Source organism: Mesocricetus auratus, unplaced genomic scaffold (genome assembly GCF_017639785.1).
Source record: "Mesocricetus auratus isolate SY011 unplaced genomic scaffold, BCM_Maur_2.0 Super-Scaffold_4256, whole genome shotgun sequence".
In the NCBI taxonomy this organism is placed as follows: Eukaryota; Metazoa; Chordata; class Mammalia; order Rodentia; family Cricetidae; genus Mesocricetus; species Mesocricetus auratus.
In genome coordinates, this window is record NW_024429182.1 from 105,858,738 (window position 1) to 105,871,875 (window position 13,138).

The 13,138-nt window shown below is 42.1% G+C and overlaps 1 pseudogene; it reads right to left on the reverse strand.

Moving 5' to 3' along the window:
• Positions 1-430: 430 nt before the first annotated feature.
• LOC101840372 lies at positions 431-702 on the reverse strand (annotated as a pseudogene).
• Between the last annotated feature and the right edge of the window lie 12,436 nt (positions 703-13,138).

Genomic DNA, 13,138 nt, shown 5'->3' on the forward strand with positions numbered 1-13,138 from the left:
TCTGTTATTTGGCTGTTGACTCATTCCTGATACTGCACACCAAAGCTTGACTATCAGAACATCAAGGCCCAGCAATCAAAATTCACTATTTGGCTACACTGGCTAACTTATCCAATTAGGACTTACCAACTCACCCTAGACAGACTTCCTCCCTTTTCTCCTTAAAAACCTACAGAAGCACCTCCTGTCTGTCTTTGCCCAGTCCACCAGCTCCCCTCTCCTGTTTCTCTCTCTGGGGTAATGAGACACCTTTGTGCTGAGAACTTGATGTCTGGGTGTGTTCTGTGATGACTCTGAGGGGAACTCTTATGCCTCACTTATAATGATTTTTTTTTTAGTTCCATCCATTTGTCTGTAAATTTCATGATATCATTTTTGTATGAAATATTCATTTATTGGTGTTTGGATAGATGATACACACGAGGCTGTATTACAGCTGAGCCATTAGTCTTGTCGATTCGTCAACATTAGCTGGTTTATTTTCATCTTTTTCTGCACAGATTTAAGAGAAGGCTTTTTGAAAAGTTTCCAAGATTTTTCTGCATATTTTCAAGAGCTTTGTTTATTCTGTTAACTTTTCCATTATTCATAGTGTTTATCTTTAAGATTAGTAGTAACTGGTTTTGCCTTGTTTTTAGCCTTGATTTTTTTTTTTTTGGGCTGGCTATGTGACTTCTGTCCTTTTAATTTGTTCTTGGTCATTGCTAAACTTTGGGAAGTTCACATAGCTGCCAGGTTCCCAGTGACACCATGCCCAAACTCAGGACACAAGAAGTACATGATGTCATTTTTTAAAAACAACTGAACAATACTTCATTGTGTAAATGTGCTGTGTTTTCTTTATCTATTCTGTTGAAGGACATCTAGGTTGCTTCCAACTTCTGGCTATTATGAATAGAGCAGCAATGAACATGATCAAGTGTCTGTGGCAGGATGAAGCACCCTTGTCGTGTTCAACTTTGATATGATGGTTTCTTACTTTATATTTTACTTTGTTATATTAAAAATGGATGAAGGAATGAAAACCTAGTCCCTAGTGTAAAGTTAACAACTGAATTGTCATTTATACCTTCTGGGAAAGGGAGAATGAGTTTTCTCCAATGGAATGACACTGAATATATCAGTTACTCCAGAGCAGGCCTCATGTTTGGGAGTACTTGACCAACATGTAATAGACTCCATAGCTATTTTTTTGTATGTGTGTGTGTGTGTGTTTTTGTTAGGTTACAGTTTTTTTTTAATTTTTGGGTATTGTTTTTTTTCTTGGTTTTGGGGGAATCTGTTGTTGTATTGGGTATTAGTTTGGGAGAGAGGGTCTGGAAGGACTTGATGGAAGAAAAAATATAATCAAAATATACTTAAATTTAAAAATTGTTTTAAATAGAAAAAATATAATAAAAAGGAAAAAAGAAAGAAAGTATATAGTATGGTGTCCTACTAATATGATTAGTTCTTGTTTCTTAGTATTTTACTGTTTTATGTGTATGGTATTTTGCCTGCATGCATGTCTGTAGAGTGACCTTGGAGACTAGAAGAAGGTGTTGGATCCCCTGGAACTGGAGTTACAGATGGTTGTGAAACAATATGTGGTGCTGGGAATTGAACCTAGATCCTTTGGGAGAGCAGCAAGTGTTCTTAACCACATAGCCATCTCTCTAACCTCTGTTTCTTTTTAAGGCAGAGTTTGCTATATAGCCAAGGCAGTTTGCAATTTACTATGTAGCCAAGGCTTGCTTGCTGTTCACTAGCATTGAACTTATTATCCAAATGGTAGGATTACTGATGTGCCCTATCATGCTAGACCAAATTTTGTGCTTTTATATGTTATTTAAAAACAAGATATTTGGAGCTGGGTGGTGGTGGTGCATGCCTTTAATCCCAGCACTCAGGAAGGCAGATCCCTGTGAATTCAAACCAGGCTGGTTTACAAAGCAAGTTCTAGGACATCCAGAACTGTTTCACAGAGAAACCCTATCTCCAAAAACCAAAATAAATAAGTAAATAAATAAATAAGTAAACAAATAAATAATAAAATTATTTGGGACTGAAGAGCTTTCTCACAACCAAAAGTACAAAAAATAATGTTTGATTAATGTGACAGTTATTCTTGGTTGTCAACTTAACTACACCTGGAATTAACTAAAATCCCAAAGTGTGGAACACGTGTGGGGGATTTTTGCTTAATTTGAAGTGGGGAGATCCCTTCTAATCTGGATCTTTGAGATGGGAAGACACATCATTAGTCCAGATCTTTTGAAGTGGAAGACCCATCTCTAATCTTGGCTATGTCATCTGTTAGAAGTCTGTATTCTTATCTTATATATGGAAGAAGAAGTTTTATTCTTTGCATGCATGCTTTTGTCTCACTAGCAAGTTCATTCCTTCACTGGCATTAGAGCCTCCTTCTTTGGGATTCCAGCATGTATTGAAGACCAGCTGAGACATCCAGGCTCAAGTACTGAACAACTACTGGATTCTTGGACTTTCCATACATAGGCAGCCATTGTTGGATTAGCTGGATCATAGCCTTAAACCATTCTGCTAAATCCCATTCGTGTATGTATGCATGTGCATATATATGTATAAATATATGTTATAAGTTCTGTTACTCTAGAGAACCCTGACTGAAGGCAGAGTAATAATGAGTACAATTGATAAAAGGGTGTTTTATTGGGGAACAACTTACACAGATAATAGTAAAGAACCACCATGGTGTTCCTGCAGTCTCTGCCCTTCTGATGGTCTCTGAGACCCAAGCGAGAGTGCAGGCCCTGCTTCTCTACTTTCCAGCAGTCACGTGGGCACCTATCACATTTAAAGGGGTGTGGCCACTAACACAAATTCACTGGCAAGGTGAGATGTTACTACACCTGACTAATACAGATCTTGGTGCCAAGATAGTGGGGTGTTGCTGTGAGAGACCTGACCATGTGTCGGGGAAGATTATGGAAGGACTTCAGAATTTGGGCAAGAAAAGCTGTTAAGTGTTGAGAGCTCAGTATGCTGATCTGTAGGAGCCTAGAAGATAACAATAGTGAGGCCAATGAGAATTATGGAAGTCTGGTTTGTGACATTTCAGAGGGAATTTTTTTTTGCACCACCTCCGCAACTCACAGACACCTTGTTTCCTCATCTCCACTTTCCTCTACTCCATTCTATTCAGGTTTCTTCCAGACTCTAAAAATGCTGTTCATACTCGTCCCTCCATGTCCTTTGTCTTTTCCCTCCCTCCAATCCCTTCTCTCCAAAACAGCCCTAAACATTCCCTTTGACAGTTATTCCCATCGTCTCACTCCTCAGCTTCAAATCCTTCAAGGCACCCCTTTGCCTTACATGCCTCTCTTTCCTGCTTTTTGCCTCCTGTCCTCTGGTCACTGTGCTCCCCACAGGGTCCTTCTTTCTCTTCCTTAAACACACCCAGCTTCTCTCTAGGCCTGGGATGCTCTGCACGTATCTGGTTTTCAGAGGGAAATTTTAAGCCTTTATTGAGACTACTTGTTATTTTGAATTAAGATTCTCTCTCTCTCTCTCTCTCTCTCTCTCTCTCTCTCTCTCTCTCTGTTTTAAACTGGGACTGAAGAATCAGCTGTGGTTAACAAGATGCTGGAACCGCTAAAGTACAACCTTTGCTTTGCTGGGCTATTTGATGTTGTCAGCTGGAGCTGAGAAATTAGTTGCGATTAAGAAGAAATAAGCATCACTGAGTGAAATCTTCTGGGAACTGTTTCCTGAGAGTCAGAACACAGAAGCTGTGTTCCAGACATGGCCAAGGAGGTAACTAGTACTGGCAGTCGAACTTGGTAGTATGTTTTGAAGGTGTGAAGGTGTGATGGGGAACAGCTGAGGCTTCTTACAGTGTGGCAGGATTAGAATCTCTGAAGAGAGCCCAGTAGAGGCTATTGTGAAAGTTCAGCCCAGCTGCAGCAGGAGACCCTAGCATTTTGTAGATGCTAGTACCATGGGTTGATCACCAAGAACAGCAGCAGCAGTGGAGTGGAGCCAGCGGAGCCCAGAAGACAAGCTGTGTGTGCTGAAGGACCTTTGGAGGAGCCAAGAAGATCATGAGTGAATCCAAGATTATTAGACTTTGAGGTATGCGCACTTTTGGTCTTGCTTTGTTCAGATTGTGGCTATGACCTGGTTCCTCCATTTTGCAGTAAGAAAGTATTTAATTTTTCTTTATTTTATTGGAGCCCATAGTTGAGAGACCTTGGGTTTTAAAAGATACTTTGGCTAATTTTTTTAAAAAAAAAGAGATTGAATTTTTGAAAAAATGTTTGAATTTGAAGACTGTAGGACTTTTAAATTTGAACATATTCTATGTTGTGATGTCACTGTGTAATCTTGGGGATAAACAAAAAAGGAAAGGTTGTGGCTTAACAGTGATTTGTGTGTTGAGTTGGCAAGGGGTCAGTTGTGTTGGGTAATTTTATGTTGATTTGACACGAACTAAAGTCAAGTAAGAAGAAACTTCAATTAAGGAAATGATTTCATAAGATGGGACTGTAGGCAAGCCTGTAGGGTATTTCCTTGGCAATTGATCGCGGGTGGTGCCATCACTGACATGATAGTTCTGTGTCTTCTAAGAAATCCACTGAATAGTATTCCATTGTGTAAATATACCACATTTTCTTTATCCATTCTTTGATTGAGGGGGCTCTATGTTGTTTCCACATTTGGCTTTTATGAACAAAGCTGCTATGAAAATAGTTGAACAAGTGTTCTTGTGGTATAAGTGTGCATCCTCTGGGTGTATGCCCAAGAGTGTTATCCCAAACTGCTTTGGTCATCATGATTCATCACAGCAGTAGTAAGTCTGCCTAAGAAAATTGATAAAGTTTCCTGAGCTGATTTTCCTGTTCACTGAGAGGAAAGAAGTTCATGTGTTTCACGTGTGCAGCAGTCATCTGTTTTGCATCCATTCTGTTTTTATAACAGTGATCCTCTATCTTCTGCTCCCTCCCTCCTAACAGGGACAGCTTCCCCAGTCCTTCCCACCAGGAAGCATCCTCCCCAGTCCTTCCTACCAGGAAGCATCCTCCCCAGTCCTTCCCACCAGGAAGCATCCTCCCTAGCCCTTCTGACCAGGAAGCATCCTCCCCAGACCTTCCCACCAGGAAGCATCCTCCCCAGACCTTCCCACCAGGAAGCATCCTCCCTAGTCCTTCTGACCAGGAAGCATCCTCCCCAGACCTTCCCACCAGGAAGCATCCTCCCCAGACCTTCCCACCAGAGAGCATTCTTTCCAGTCCTCACCACAGACTTCTGCTAAGATTCCTTATTCTCCAACTCTGACCTGCTCAGGAATCTCCCATAATACCTTTCTTGACTGAATTATGGGTCAGAAATTTCACATAAAATAAAATTTTATTTCAATAGAATCTCAGTTACTCCCTTATGATACTGTGAAATGTTTTTTAAAAGTGGAGCTTTTTCTCCTTAGATGAGAAGTCTGTCCTTCATATTTCTTACTACAATGATGCTTCTCTTCTGACAGTGTATTATGTACATCAATGGAGCAGGATATGGCTTATTCTGTCAGCTTGTCAGTGGGGAGGAAAGTTATTCATCTTCATGTACTATCCTTGGATCAGTCTGGTATTCATGAAGGGGTGTTGGATTTTGTCGAAGGATTTTTCAGCATCTAATGAGAGGATCATGTAGATTTTTTTCAGTTTGTTTATATGATGGATTACATTGATAGATTTTCTAATGTTGAGCCTTCCCTGCATCTCTGGGATGAAGCCTTCTTGATCATGGTGGATGATTTTTCTGATGTGTTCTTGCATTCGGTTTGCCAGTATTTTACTGAGTATTTTTGCATAAGTGTTCATGAGGGAGAGTGGTCTGTAATTCTCTTACTTGTGTCTTTGTGTGGTTTGGGTACCAAGGTAACTCGGTATTCATGATGACAGCTTTATCCCCTTGAGGGGTGCTTGACTTGCTGGCATTTGGCTCTGAAAGTCAAAGCTGGGGCTGCTTCCAGTCTGGTGTCCCTAAGCGTGGTAGAGCCTGGAGTGCTTTCCCATGCCAACCTCACTCATCCCTTTGGCTTTAAATGTCCACTGAGTCTCTCTATGTGTCTATCATTTTTTTCAGGTGGAAGGTGAGATGGGGAGCTTGGGGGGTAGGGCCCAATCCTCTGCCAAGTCACCCCTCGTCTCAGTAGACTCCATGATTGGAATGGTGGCTCTCAAGTTTGCCTAGGTTTGCTTCCTCTGTTTTAAGCCGGGCAGGGTGTGTGTGTGTTCTGGATTCAGTTGATACTGTAGTGGAAGATGGAAACCAGGGAGAAATGAAGTTTGGCTGCAGGTCTCTCTATCTCTGGCTGTCCTGGAACTTGCTATGTAGAACAGACTGGCCTCAGCCTCAAAGAGACACATCTGCCTCTGCTCCCTGAATGCTTGATTGAAGGCATGACAGACCCTTGAATGTTCCTGAGCAGAGGTTCTCACCCTGTATCAGCTAGTCAGAAAGAATGAAAAAGGTAACAGAAAGTAATGCCCAGCACTCACTCAGTTTCTCTCTGGGAGCTGTAGGTTACAGACAAACAAAAGGGAGAGAATGGAACTATGTCCCTGTGGGGACAGTTTGAGTGAAACACCAGAATGAAGTCAGGTATATTTTAATACAGGTATGAGAAGCTAAGCACAGAAATAGCTTTGAGCTTCGATACATATGTATTTGCCAGTTAGTTAACTGAGATGGCCTAGAAGAAATGATACCATAGTAACAAAGAACACACCTAGCCCTCAGGTCTCAGTTTCCAACAAAAGTAACCTGAATGCTCTAGAGAAAAGGTCATCTGCAGAAGTCTAGTAAGAAGTCAAAATGGGACTAAAATTTTTGTGGTGTCAGAAAATAAAACAAAAAAACAAAAGAATCTCTCAATGATGAGGGATGTATCAAAGGAGTACAGGAGGCAGTTCTCAGTGACAAAAGGTGAAATAGGTTGAGTAATAAAATAATGGTGTTGTATTATTATTCTAATTAGAAAATAAATACCTGAGTAGCTGCCAAATAAAACAACGACTGAATAAATAAATTTGAAACTACACATAAACAGAGATTCACAGCCAAGCACTGGGTCAGCTCCTAGAGTCCAGTTGAAGAGAGGGAGGAGGTATTGTATGAGCCAGGGGGGAGGGTCAAGATCATGACAGAGAAACCCATAGAGACAGCTGACACAAGCTTTTGGGAGCTAATGGACTCTGGACTGACAGCTGGGAAACCTGCATGGGACCGAAATAGGCCCTCTGCCTGTGGGCAACAGATGTGTAGTTTGGTTTGTTTGAGAGACCACTAGCAGTGGGACCAGGATCTATCCCTGGTGCACGATCTGGCTTTTGGGAGCTCATTCCTTATGGTGGGATGCCTTGCTCAACCTTGATGTAGTGTTGGGGGTGCTTGGTCCTGCCATGATGTACCAGGCTTTGTTGATTCCCCGTGCTTGTTTTGCCCTTTTGAGGAGTGGTGAGGGCCAGAGGGAGGGGGAGCTGTGGACGGTATGTAAGAGGAATAGAAAATTTAAAGTAAAAAAAGGAAAACTCCCAAGTAACTCATGTACCTCTTTTGCTTTAAGCAATGAGAAACTTAAGTGTGCTACTCAGTAAGTGTTGGATGCTCAGTGTGACTTCTTTCTAAAGAATTAATACTGCAGAAGAGGGAAGGAGACTAATTGTGCAGTGGGAAAGTTTGAAAGACACTGTCTAGGCCACATGATCAAGGTTAACATCAGCACTGAAGTGTCACTGTGCCCTCGATGGGATGAGAGTACACTATTGCCTCTGTGGTCTTCTAGCCCAAACTCACAGCTCCAGACTAGTCATGAGAAAAACATCACAAAACTTCAGATGGGGCATTCTTTAAGATACCTTACTGGTGCTCTGCCTCATAGCCATTAAAAAGGGGGAAATGTCACAGGTAAAAGGAGCCTGAGAAGACATCAGACCAAATATCAGATGGTGTCTGAGGTAGAATCCAAGAATAGGTCAAGGTGAAAGTGACGAAAATGTGGACTGTAACTGATAATAACCTGCCAGTGTCATATCATTAGTCATGACAAGATGTTGACATTGGAGGGAACCAGATCTGGAGCAAGGCAGTTCTCTGTATTGTTTCCCCTCCTCCAATTTCTCTACTAAGTTCAATTTTTTTGTATTGTTAATGTTCGAATATGTGACAAGGTAGAAAAATTGCCAGTAAACTATAGTCATGTTTATCTCCTTTACATGATAACGATGTGTATTTCTTTAAGTCTCCAAGTCTTTTCATCTCCCATGTGGAGTTGTCAGTGGCCATATAGTTGATGGAATAAGCTGGTACAGCTGAAGTTCTGTGCCTAGCCCAGAGTTACTTGCTAGCTTCCTGCCTCATTTTTTTCTTTCTCTGTTCTCTTGCCTAACAGGGTAAAAAGACTCGCTACTAACTGCACTCTGAGAATAGGCCATCCATTCATATCTATTTTTTCTTTATTTCTCTGCTCTAGCTTGTGGTGTTTGAAAAGCTAATTCATGCAAGTGTGAGTGCTAAGAGGGCCTTTCCAGAAATATGTTTGCTTTTTGACAGAGAAGTTCCTTTGCTGAGACATGGGGAAAGATGATCCAGGGAGCTGGCAGATGGCTGTCTGCCTCTCCATTGGGCTGGCCTCCGTCCCTTTCCTTGCAATCGCTGTTTTCCAGATCTGATCGTTGCTAACATTCACCAAGCCTGCCTGGCATAGCACTGCAAGGACAGTGAGCCAAAGGAGCCGAAGGCAGACTATTCCATCCCTGCCACCAGCAGGGCATTCTAGGGAGAGTTACTGCTTCCCTGGTTCTGCCATCTTCATGTCTGAGCATAGAAGCAGACACCTTTCTAGCTCACAGGATTTATTTGGAAGACCAGAGAATTTAAAATATGAGGGATGATATCCTGCTGAATGCTGTCTTTGTTCTGCACCATTTCCTGCTCTTCTCAGGTTATCTCTCTGAGGCAGGTGGTGGTCTTTTTTTATTTTTTATTTTTTAAATCCTGGATGCAGTTTTCCCTCCCTCTTCCCCTCCCAGTCCTCCTCTCCCCAACTCTGTTCCCACCCCACAACCTACTCCATTTCTTTTTAGGAAAGGGCAGGTCTTCCAAGCATCAATAAAGCATGGCATGTCAAGTAGTAGTAGGACTAAGCACCTCCCCAAGTATTAAGACTGGGCAAGACAACCCAGTATGGGGAGGTGTCAGGACCCATAGAAATGGCTCTGCTTCATCTTGACTTAAGGTCACAGAGTTTTTGCCTGCCCTTGCTCTTCCAAGGTGAAACAACAGGGTGTCTAGCCTAAGATATGAATGCAGCAGGATACTTGGTGTAGGATGTGATTGGGGCATGTCCTGCCTGAAAAATAGAATACTCAACTCAGAATATAGTTACTTGATGTGGTTGCTGCATATCCTGCCTGAACAATAGAATACGTAACTCAGGTTTTGGGTATTGAGAAGGTAATTGTGTTCGCTTGTTCTTTGTATCTTGGTAAGGAAGTTTTTTTTTTGCCTTCTCCCCCTCTTTTGATGGGAGTATAAAAAGACTCTGCACAATAAACATAGACAGTTCAGTTTTCACTGGATGCCCTCTCAACTGTATTCTGTGTCTCTGCCCTTTTTTAAAAAAATATCTTTAATTTTTCTGGCTGCCATTTCTTCTTCTTTTTTTTTTTACATCTTTTTAAATTTATTTTTTACATTTCAATACCAGTTCTCCCTCCCTCCTTTCTCCCCATTTCCTCCACTTCCCTCTCTGCCCATCTGCTCCATGGAGAGGGTAAGGCCTCCCCTAGGAAGTCTACTACGTTTGTTCTGTCATCTAGTTGAGGCAGGACCAAGGCACCTCTCCACCCACACACTCCTGTGTCTAGGCTGGGCATGGTATCTCTCCATATAGAATGGCCTCCACTAAGTCAGTTTGTGCATTAGAGTTAGATCTTGGACCCACTGCCAGTTGCCTCATATATTGTCCCAATCACACTATTGTCACCTATATTAAGGGAGTCTAGTTTGGGCTTATGCAGATTCCCCATTTGTCAGACCTGAGTCCATGATCTCTCACTAGCTCAGGTCAGCTGATTCTGTAGGTTTCCCCATCATGGTCTTGACTCTTCATATTTTTTCTCCTCCCTCACTTCGATTGTACTCCAGGAGCTTGGCCCATTGGATAGTTGTGGATTTCTGCATCTGCTTCCATCTGTTTCTGGAAGAGGGTTCAAGCTTTTCTGGGATTATGGATTGTAGGCTAGGTATCTTTTGCTTTATTTGTGGTATCCACTTATGAGTGTGTACATACTATATTTGTCTTTCTGGTTTTGGGTTACCTCACTTAGGATGGTTTTTTCTAGTTTCGCCCATTTGCCTGAGAAATTTAGAATGTCTGACTGCCATTTCTTATTCCACATGCTGCCCTCCAAACAAGGACCACACAAATAAGCCAGATGGGACCCTGTTTTTGTGGTCTCCCAGTCATGGGATACTGCAGGAGGAGGATCGCAAAAGCCGCTAAAAGAGTCAGAGACAGCCTTTGTTTTCACTGTTAGGAGTCCCACAAGAGGACCAAGCTACACAACTGTACCATATGCAGAGTGCCTAGGTCACTCCCATATAGGCTTCCTGGTTGTCAGTTCAATCTCTGTGAGCCCCAATGAGCCCAGGTTAGGTGATTCTGTGGGTTTTCTAGTAGTGTCCTTGACCCCTCTGGCTTCTACAATCCTTCCTTCCCCTCTTCTGCAGGATTTCCCCAACTCTACCTAAGGTTTGGTTGTGGGTGGCAGATGGTATGATTGCATCATGTTTCAGTAAGAAAATTTATCCTTTGGAATGTTAAGTCTCTTTGTCGAAGTCTAGTATAGAGTGGAGCCGGGATTCAAACCCAGATCCCTTGCTTCCAGCCTGGGGCTCACTTGTGATATTGTTTTGTATGTTGTGCTGTCACTCGACTATCCTTCAAGACTCACATCAAGGGCTGCCTCCTCAGTTGGTGGCACAGTGGAATCAACTTGGGACTTCAATTCTGTCAAGTGCAGCCAGTGAATGATGTGTGTGCTCAGGGTGTGGCGCTGGTCTTGTAGCTCCTCACTCCTGTTTGAGTGTGACTGCTGCAGTCTGGGAGCAGCAGAGGTAGGCTGCCTTGCTCTCTAAGTCTTAGGTCGTTGCTGAGAGGCTCTTTGCTTGCTTCCGTTCTTCGATTAGCCTTGTCATTTCCTTCCACCATGACAGTCAGCAAGTCAGTTCCTCAGTATAAGAAAATATCTTCCCTAGTGTCCCTTTCTTCACAGTTGTTGATTCAGTCTTTGAATAAGTATGTTATAAATTTTAACATATAAGGAGTCACTGAGGAACCTTGTCAAAACACAGACTGATTCAATAGGTTTGAACTGAGGCTTGGAACCCAGCATTTCTAACAGGTTCCAGTTCATGCCAATGCCCCAGTCTCAGAATACAGTTTTAGGGGAAGTTGATAGTCTGTCCATTCATGATTTCACAGGACTGGACTCTCCCACTGATGCAGAAACCCATGTGGTCAGCAAACAGAGGAATGGGGTACACAATGCCTGGGAGTGCCTCACGCGACTTCTGGATAGGCAGGCAACAGGGTTCAGTCCTTGTGCTACTCTGAATGAGCTCTGTCCAAATGGAATGTGATGACAAGTCTGAAGTTCCCCAGGCCAGAAGGCACATTCTGTGTCCACTAGATTATGGTGTGATAAGGAAACTGACTTTGGCAAACCAAAAGGGTGAAATTAGACTTCTCTGGTTTGCTTCAAATTATTGGCTGAGACACACACCTTCTGTGAGATCACAGGCAGCTCTTGCATTGTCTGATCTTGTTTCCCTTCACACTCTGTAATTCAGCATGATGAATGAATCACAAACTTGGGGAGAATTTGGAGCCACAGTGGCTCTGGCAAAAAATCTCCTTGAGTGTAATGTGATTAACCAAAAAGAGAGCTTGGTTCTTACCTGTGAGCTCTGATTCCAAGAACATCATTGGCATCAAACAACTACAGTTTATCCTGTAAGATCCTAAATAACTAGGGGCATATCGAATGAATTTTCCCTTCCAACAATCATAATTTGTAAAATTGAAAATGCTTCATAGTAAAAGTTGATGGCAAAATATAGGGACATAATTGTCTCAACCCATAAACTCCATATTTATCTTTAAAAAAGCATAGTTTAAATTCCCCTTAGTTCTTGAGTGTTTTTTCGTTTAAGTCTCCAGACCAAGGAACTATCACTATCAAGGGATTATATTATTTTCTTATGTTTCTAATTAATGTGTTCGCTATGCCTCAAACTATAATGATAGAAAATATCTCGTTGTTTTTTTAAATGGAGATATAATTAATTTGGGCATCTTCACTGAGCAAATTGAGGTAATTCAATACATGAATGCAGTATGTCAACAAATGATGATGCTTTGGAGTATTTGTCTGGCATTTTATTTTATTTTATTTTATTTTGGTTTTACGAGACAGGGTTTCTCTGTATTGTTTTGGAGGCTATCGGTCCAGCCTGGCCTCGAACTCACAGAGATCCGCCTGCCTCTGCCTCCCGAGTGCTGGGATTAAAGGTGTGCGCCACCAACGCCCGGCTTTGTCTGGCATTTTAACTGAACATAGCTTTGGGTTTTGTTATGGAAGAGTCATGATCTTTTGGAGCCATCACATTGCCTTCTTTGTTTTTCTTGTGCTTCCGACTTGTAATTTGTGCATTTGTTGGGATGGGTAGCTTTTCATTTAAAGTCTATCATCATCATTAGTAGTAGTAGTAGCTTTCCCAAGCAATCAATCATCAGTGCCATTCAGACGACACTGCTGCAGCAACTACAGCACTATTCTGGCTGCTGTCCTGTGTTGGTTGAGAGCAGTTGTCAGCTTCAGGCCTGCATTTACTTGATAAGCTTTCCTCCTTTGTGTCCTGAGCTGTGCAGCCTAGGAACTGGGCAGGCTTCCATTTATCCAAGAGATCTACCTTTTTGTACAACCAAAGCGTTTCCCTCAAGTACACCAACGTTGGGAAAAACAGATCATTGAGATCTACAGGTGGAAATAAGTGTGAGCCCTGCACTCTATCTGCCAATCTCAGTACTTTTATATTCTCTACAGTTTACAGCACC